At 44.1% G+C, this 9,230-nt stretch overlaps 1 protein-coding gene across 1 annotated transcript in view; it reads left to right on the top strand.

Moving 5' to 3' along the window:
- The first annotated feature begins 3,622 nt into the window (after nt 1-3,622).
- LOC124789929 (UDP-glucosyltransferase 2-like) overlaps nt 3,623-9,230 on the top strand; it is a 70,066-nt gene continuing 64,458 nt past the window's right edge. Inside the window, exon 1 of the mRNA XM_047257453.1 lies at nt 3,623-3,651. The gene's annotated coding sequence lies outside the window, so the exon portion shown is untranslated. The remainder of the gene's footprint in view (nt 3,652-9,230) is intronic.

The following is a 9,230-nucleotide window of genomic DNA, read 5'->3' as shown; positions in this document are numbered from 1 at the left end:
TTCATGGTAAGCCAAGGTGTAACACCTGTGTTTATTTATCCTGACCTGATCTGATCGAATAGCAGTCCAATAATTATTATTAGTGTGACCGTGTACCTAATGGGGCTGGCAATCGGAATTGACTGCTACGGAAGTTGTTACTTTCCAGCTCGTCCTTCTCAATGCTGTAATAATAAAATGTCTGGTAACATGAAAAACACCAACACAGTTTCGCTAATCACGAACCTATATTCGTCTCAAAAACACAAAAGGAGGAGACAGCCACTGCCTTCGTCATACATATCTAATTACGGCTAATATCAGCACAGGCTTCTTCGTTTTTCATTATCGTCATACACTAATCCATCACTGCAATCCAACACTGCAATCCAAAATGATGCCGGCGCGGAAGACGCGAAACCAAAATATCGGCACTAGAATGTCACTAATCACTTTCATAATAATACTTCTTCAATATGCAGCCGATATGGTTGCGCTATCGGTCGGAAGACGGCATTCACGTGTCGTACAGCCGTTACGGAGCCTTCCATGACCACCAGCCGTGTACGTCTGCCCCACATAATGCCACCCCAAAACATCAGGGAACCTCCACCTTGCTGCACTCGCTGGACACTGTGTCCAAGGCGTTCAGCCTGACCAGGTCGCCTCCAAACACGTCTCTGACAATTGTCTGGTTGAAGCCATGTGCGATACTCATCGGTGAAGAGAACGTGATGCCAATCCTGAGCGGTCCATTCGGCATGTTGTTGGGTCCATCTGTATCGCGCTGCATGGTGTCGTGGTTGCAAAGATGGACCTCGTCATGGACGTCGGAAGTGAAGTTGCGCATCATGCAGCCCATTGCGCCCAGTTTGAGTCGTGACAGGACGTCCTGTGGCTGCATGTAAAGCATTACTCAACATGGTGGCTTTGGTGTCAGGGTTCCTCCGAGCCATAATTCGTAGGTAGAGGTCATTCACTTCACTAGTAGCCCTTGGGTGGCCTGAGCGAGGCATGTCATCGACAGTTCCTGTCTTTCTGTATCTCCTCCATGTCCGAACAACACCGCTTCGGTTCACTCCAAGACGCCTGGACACTTCCATTCTTGAGAGCCCTTCCTGGCACAAAGTAACACTGCGGACGCCATGGAACCGCAGTATTTAGCGTGTAAGTATGGTTGAACTACAGAGAACACGAGCCGTGTACCTCTTTCCTGATGAAATGACTGGAATTGACCTGGTGTCGGATAGCCTCCAATAGGCGCTGCTCTTGCGTGGTTGTTTACATCTTTGGACGGATTTAGTGACATCTCTGAACAGTCAAAGGGACTGTCTCTGTAATACAATATCCAGAGTCAACGTCTGTCTTCAGGAGTTCTTTTTTTATGTATGTATATCCGCAGGACATGTGGCCTGTAATTGAGAAGCGTCAAGAGTATCTCTCCATTGGCAAAATATTCCGGACTAGTCCCCCATTCGGCTCTCCAGAAGGGGACTACCAAGAGGAGCTGACCATGAGAAAAAGACTGAATAACCAACAAAAGAATAACGTTCAACGAGTCGGGGTGTGGAATGTCAGAAATAAGAACGTGGTATTAAAGTTTCTTTGTTTCTATCTTTTCCTTTCCAACTGCTCTTTTTAAAGATATCCACTCTTTTCCACTGCACTGCCTACTGAGCTATTCACTATTACAGCTTCTATAGCCTAATAGAACTTCAAGCATATCTCTTCATTCCAAAGTACTTCCGTATCCAATTTGTCAGCAGAGTGATTCTTCCTAACTAATCTCTTAAACTTCAGCCTACTCTTCATCACTACTAAATTGTGATCTGTGTCTACATCTGGTCCTGCGTAAGCCTTAAAACCCAATATCTGATTTCGGAATCTAACTGAAACCTTTCCGTAGTTCCCGACCTTTTACATGCAAACGTTCTCATCTTATGATTCCTGAACAGAGTATTCGCTAGTAGTAGCTGAAATTTATTGCATAATTCAATTGGTCGTTCCCCTCTCTCATTCCTATTACTTCGCCCATATTCTCCTGTAAACCATTCTTCTACGTCTTCCCCTACAACTGAATTCCATTCCCCTATGAGTGTTAGATACATACTGGACCCTTAAGCTCTTCAACGAAGTTCTACGAATAGATGGGGTAGTGATAAGACTAGTGCAAACCCAGAAGGCAAATCTATCGTGAACCCCTCACATAAATGTGTAGGAATGGTCTTGGAAATGCCGGCTGACTAAACAACAACTTCCAGGTGCTTTAGTAAAACTTTCAATGTAACAGTCGCAAGCAGGGATCAGTGGAAGATTGAACCACGATACCGTTCAGGATCCACGGTCTGGATTACTGACGGGTCGCAAAAAGACAAAGGTGCTGGGGCCAGGGTGTATGGGGCACAGCCTTGACTAACGAGCACAGTCTATCTTCGAGAACTGGTCACGGTATCCCTGGCGGCAATATTTGTTACCACAATGTGCAAGGATGTAGATGGTACAAGGATCGCGGCATCTACATTCATTCTGATGGCAAAAACATCTCTGAAATCCCTATCAGCCTTTGCAACGATCGTTGCAGAATGTCATGAAGCCATTGAGAGGCTAGGGGAACGAACAAGTTAAACCTGCTCTGTGTCCTTGTTTACTCAGAAATTAGTGACAATGATCAAGATGGTAGGCTGACCAGGACAGGAACGACGACTCGATTTGATCGAGTAGAAGGCGATGGTAAAATCAAAATTATGTAGCTGAATCAGGAGGTAGCACGCAGCATATTGGACTAAGATCCAAAAACCAAACACATTGCAACCTAAGGACGCCGAAGCCGTGTTTTAAGAGAAGCTCTGCAATCCTTAGCTTAAATAGAAGATGGATTAAACTCGTGGTAGGACTTCAGGAAATACCTGCACACGATGGGTATAGAGAAAGAAGATCTAATATTCCAATACGAAGCTCTGAAGACAAAAATATATAGAATATTTGGGTCATTAATTCATCAAGAAATTATGTCTAACAAAGAACCAATAAAGGTTCTCCTAGAACTCTTCAATATTATCATAGGGAGAGAAACCACAGTATAAACTTAGTTTCGGTGGGACCAACATGGAGCTAAGACAAGTGTTGTTTTGTCTCCCTGTGTAAATCAAATCAAATCGAATGAGAACATCAAAGCCTGCAGTCTTCTTGTCACACCAAATGACCGCTCATGACCTCTGTTACTCGCAGAGTCAATGTATTAAAAATTAATCAAGTACTTCGATCGCCATTCTACTATCTAAAATTCGTACAATGGTTCAGTGTACCATTCCCGGCTCATATGTCTGAATACTTTCACTCTAGATCCCAAAGATTACAATTTGTACAAATAATACGATTCCCTTTATCAAACAAACTATTTCCTATGTAGATTTGGCACGTCAGCATGATTAGCAGCTTCGGCCGTGAAAAATATTCAGCGAGATAAGGTGTCCTTCACAGCAGTCTGACGCATCGCAGCTGAAAGTCCGTTGTCATGCTGTTGGCTGAAGCTATCTACGAGAAGCTACTAATTGGAAGACCTCTACCGATGAGATAAGCTGTGACATATAAGTAACCTGCGCAAACGAAGTAGCAGCAGCTCACTTCGCACGGCTAAAGACATTGTCTCCACCGACTGCTAACGCAACTAAGGTACGTTCCGAGGAGAAAACAAATTCTCAGCCTATCTGTGGAAATTGCACCATATGTTTCTAACATGGCAAAGTGTTAGCTTTGCTTTCATAGATCCGTTACATTGTAAGTACCTAAGGTGTAACCGGAAGAGTTTTAACCATGTTTTCTACGTGCTGACTATGTTGCCTTAAATGGGACACATGCTGGGTACTTCAGGTGCACCCAGGAAATTGATATATGCATATTGTCGTTATATATTGATATCAATACTTTCTTTCTTATGCATCACTTAACGAGATGGCCAGTGAATATAATACTGCTATGGAATGTTTTGTCGTTCATAAGACTGTTTGCTACACTGCACTGTATCCCAATATGATGTGGACGCAACGCGTTCATCGACAGAGCAAACCACGCCCGGGTTCCCGGGTTCGATTCCCGGCGGGATCAGGGATTTTCTCTGCCTCGTGATGACTGGGTGTTGTGTGATGTCCTTAGGTTAGTTAGGTTTAAGTAGTTCAAAGTTCTAGGGGACTGATGACCATAGATGTTAAGTCCCATAGTGCTCAGAGCCATTTTTTTGACAGAGCAAAGAAGCGCAGTCTTAAGACTCGTGTTCAACAGGCCACTGGTTCTAAGCTCTGTCTGGCTATCTAGATTTTTCCCGCTCTTTCCCTAAATTTCCGAAAGCGACTGCCGGAATGGTTCCTTTCGAAAAAGCACGGCCGATGTCGTACCCTATACAACCTTGTTCTGCGATCCTAATGACCCGGACTGGACGTTGAACGCTAATCTTCCTTTCTTGCTTCAGTGAATAACTTTAATTCGATTTAGTCGTAGTAATTGAATGATTATGTTTGGTTCATTTAATATAAAATTGTTAACGCAAATTTCGTTGGTGCTGAAATTTATAACCGGTCAATTGTTAAAAAGTTTTACTAAAAGTTATAGTGAATTGATAGGGGAAGGGGGAGAAAGGAAAGGAAAGGGAAGCAATTAATGATATCAGCTACGTCAGGACATTATGCGGAATCAGTGGCGACGAGTGAAAATGGACGCGAGACCGGACCTCGTGGCTGGGATCTCCTGTTTACGTAAAAGCTGCCTTAACCACTCCGCCACCCGAACGCGGTATTCATCACGAGTGCGTGGGCTGTCTCGGCACACACCCTGGCCGCTTCACATTCCCACCTGGCGGCAACTCCGTGCTCGCTAATTTTAGGTTCCTTCCGGAATTCGAACGTAAATGAGCATCTGCACTGTAGGTTGTGAATTCATTTCTCATGGAGGCGAAGCAGTTATACGAATGCGTACTGTCTTTTCTTTCTGACATGTCTCAGTTGCTTAAAGTCCTGCAGATCGAGGATCTCGGATATCATGCCTTGTCTTCATCAACGAACTATAAATTACCACCGGAAAAAGTTCCTGTCAGAGCACGCAACAAGTTAATATGTTCCCCTTTGAAAAGGCTCTGACTAAAAAGTGGAGAACCAGCTGCCTCAATCCTCATTCCGCCTTTCTCACTCAAAATTTTGGAGTACGGACATATTCGCACTCTTTTCACACTGAAAATTCTAAATTCATTTACACAGGTGTTCTTCGTGCTTAATATACATCTCCTACTCACAGCCACAGTCTATGTATGTCTCTCTCCCATTGTCTCCTTTTTTGTCATTGATTTACAGTAGTCCCACTGACATTGTCCGCTTTCTCACTTACACTATCTCCTTTTGTCTTTCTTACCCACTGATACAGTCTCGACCATACCTTGGCAGCTCAAAAATTCAAAATGGTTCAAATGGCTTTGAGCACTATGGGACTTAACATCTGAGGTCATCAGTCCCCTAGAACTTAGAACTACTTAAACCTAACTAACCTAAGTACATCACACATATCCATGGCCGAGGCAGGATTCGAACCTGCGATCTTAGCGGTAGCGCGGTTCCAGACTGAAGCGGCTAGAACCGCTCGGCCACTCCGGCCGGCAGCTCAAAAATACTGGGTGCTCCAAGTTATTTTCACGTCTACACCCATGCATGTACAATTTCGGTCAAAAATGCGCACACCTCTATACCTTCCCTTTAACCGAGCGAGGTGGCCCAGTGGTTAGCACACTGGACTCGCATTTTGGAGGACGACGGTTCAATCTTGCGTCCGGCCATCCTGATTTAGGTTTTCCGTGATTTCCCTAAATCGCTCCAGGCAAATGCCGACTGGTTCCTTTGAAAGGGCACAGCCGTCTTCCTTCCCCGTCCTTCCCTAACCCGCTAAGACCGATGACCTCGCTGTTTGGTCTCTTCCCCCAAAACAATCCAATCTTTCCGTTTATAGTTCGTCGGTCTCAGAGGGAGCCATTGTATGGTTTCAAGTCGTCTGCATTTTTTTATTGCCACTGTCTCCTCTCTCTTTCCACCACTGCTTCTAATTCAGTTCGTCTCTCCCTCTCTTTTGCTGCCACTGCCTCCCTTCCACCATAACTTTCTCCTCCCTTATTTTCTCTCGCTGGTACTGTCTCCTCTCCCTTCCACCGCCACTGTCTCTCTGCTATTCTCTTTCAGCACAAAAAAGTTCACATTGCATAATTTTTCCTGTGGAACGTGGAATAATGATTGAGACAGCTGGTACCCCACTTTTCTATTATTCTTTCAAAGAGGAACATATTCAACTTACATGTTCTCCGACTGGAGCATTTTGCCCTGGATCTCTTATTTTCCCTGCAACAGTAGGGCGTGCTGCTTGCACACGGTTAATGTGACCACTGCCTTTGTTCGGTGTCAAAGAGCAATAACCACTCACAGACGGAAGGTGGCAGCACTAGCAGCGGTGGGATACTTAACCAATTGACTATCAGTTTTTTTCAGACATTAAGATAGGGTTATTTTAACTAATGTTGCAGTCAGACGTAACAACACGAAAACAGCATTTCCCAGTTGCATTTGCCAATACGGGGAGTTGTAGACCATACAAGGTGACTCATAAGTACCTCTGTTGTTTCAGAAGACGAAACACAGAAATTAAGACATATACGAGGTGTGGCTAGAAAAAAACCGGACTAGTACTGGTGAAACAATAAAACAAATGCAATAATACTGAAAGTCACGTGGCCTGTCACGTGACTCTCGCTCCGCCTACTGCTCGAGTTTCATCTGCCTCCTGCACTCAGTCTGCCCGTGGCGTCTGTTTTAAGTAGTTGACGTTTTGTCTGTGCGTCGGAAAATGTTGAGTGTACAGAAAGAACAGCGTGTTAACATCAAATTTTGTTTCAAACTAGGAAAATCTGCAAGTGAAACATTTGTAATGTTACAACAAGTGTACGGCGATGATTGTTTATCGCGAACACAAGTGTTTGAGTGGTTTAAACGATTTAAAGATGGCCGCGAAGACACCAGTGATGACACTCGCACTGGCAGACCATTGTCAGCAAAAACTGATGCAAACATTGAAAAAATCGGTAAACTTGTTCGACAAGATCGCCGTTTAACAATCAGAGCAGTGTCTGAGTTAACAGAAGTTGACAAGGAAAGTGTTAGGCAGATTCTTCATGAAAGTTTCAACATGAACAAAGTGTGTTCAAAAATGGTTCCAAAGTGTCTCACAATTGAACAGAAGGAACGCCGAAGAATGATTTGTTCTGACATCCTGGAAAACATTTAAAGTGATCCCACCTTCTTACAAAATGTTATTACTTGCGATGAATCGTGGTTTTTTACTTACGATCCCGAAACTAAACGCCAATCGATGCGTTGGACAACTCCTGGTTCTCCACGACAAAAAAAAGCACGAATGTCAAAATCGAAATTCAAGGCAATGATGATTGTTTTTTTGACATCAAAGGGATTGTGCACATTGATTGGGTACCAGAGGGACAAACAGTGAATCAGCATTACTACATTAGCGTCCTGGCTACCCTACGTGAGCGAGTACGGAGAAAACGGAACAATTTGTGGAGAAAAAAGTCATGGATCCTTCACCAAGACAATGCCCCAGCTCACAGTGCGTTGTCAGTGAAGACGTTTTTGGCAAAACACAACATTCCCATCTTAGATCATCCACCCTACTCACCTGATTTGGCCCCCTGTGACTTTTTTCTTTTCCCTAAAGTCAAGTCAGCTTTGAAAGGAACTAGATTTGAGACTGTTGAAGCAGTAAAAGAAAAAGCGACGGAAGTAATGTATGGATTTACCGAAAATGATCTGCAGCATTGCTATGAACAGTGGAAAATTCGTATGGAGCGGTGTAGAGACCGAGGAGGAGAGTACATTGAAGGAGATAACATGAAATTGTAAATAATTGTAAATAAATGTTTTTTCCAGCATCAGTCCGGTTTTTTTCTAGCCGCACCTCGTAGATAGCCCCTCCCCCTTCGTTTTCCCTCTCCTCCCTCCCTTCCTTTCTCCCCCTCATCTGTCTAGGTCCCCCGTCCCCCATCTGCCCTTCGCTGTGGTGAGTCATCTTCGTGCCGACCTTTTAGTGCAGTGTTTGCAGTGAGTGTTAAGTGTTGTGCGTCTTTTCCGAAGTGTTGCAAACGGACACCATACTGTCCGCCGTTTTACAAATTAAGTGACTGTTTTATCGCCTTCTTTTATTGTTTATTATCTTCCACTTTTTAAAACAAATTATGTAGGCTGAAGAGCAGCGTAATAAGCTCCTGCCAGGCCGACCCCTTCGGGGGCAATCGAAATTCAATAAAAGAAAAAAAAGACATATAGAGAAACGACACACATCAATGGACAGAGCACCTCTCCCAGTATGTAACTCATAGTATGGGTGCACAGCATGGGCTTTGTTTGTAATGTACCACCGGCCGCTGTGGCCAAGCAGTTCTAGGCGCTTCAGCCCGGAACCACGCTGCTGCTACGGTCGCAGGTTCGAATCCTGCCTCGGGCATGGGTGTGTGTGATGTCCTTAGGTTAGTTAGGTTTAAGTAGTTCAAAGTCTAGGGGACTGATTACAAATGTTTCAAATGGCTCTGAGCACTATGGGACTTAACTTCTAAGGTCATCAGTCCACTATAAGTTAGGACTACTTAAACCTAACTAACCTAAGGACATCAGACACATCCATGCCCGAGGCAGGATTCGAACCTGCGACCGTAGCGGTCGCGCGGTTCCAGACTGTAGCGCCTAGAGCCGCTCGGCCACCTCGGTCAGCGGGACTGATTTCCTCAGATGTTAAGTCCTATAGTGCTTAGAGCCATTTGAACCATTTTGTAATGTAGCAAACATCATTACCGGCGTGCCATTCGTTGACGCGATGTGTCTTGGAAGGCACGACGGCAGCCCGCTTTGCAAATCTGATAACTGGGCTGCTTATCTGCTGGCGCAACTAAATCTATGTGACAACAATACGGAGACGATAATTAACTTTCTGGGAGTTTTGCTGTCAATGGTGGCATTAGAGAGTGAAATTAATTATATTTTAACTTCTACCAGACAGATAATTTTAGTAGACAGACAAAAGGTGTTTAAAAGATAGAGAAATGAGTGTGCTCAAATTCTTGACATTGCGTTTACTAAGTTTAATCACAAAAAATAAAAATCGACGAAATTCCAATCTATTCTTATTTGGCACTACCTCTTTTACCCTTCCATAAAAAA

This window comes from Schistocerca piceifrons, chromosome 3 (assembly GCF_021461385.2).
Source record: "Schistocerca piceifrons isolate TAMUIC-IGC-003096 chromosome 3, iqSchPice1.1, whole genome shotgun sequence".
In the NCBI taxonomy this organism is placed as follows: Eukaryota; Metazoa; Arthropoda; class Insecta; order Orthoptera; family Acrididae; genus Schistocerca; species Schistocerca piceifrons.
Note: the sequence above shows the minus strand (reverse complement) of the source record. Positions and strands in the feature narration are given on the sequence as shown.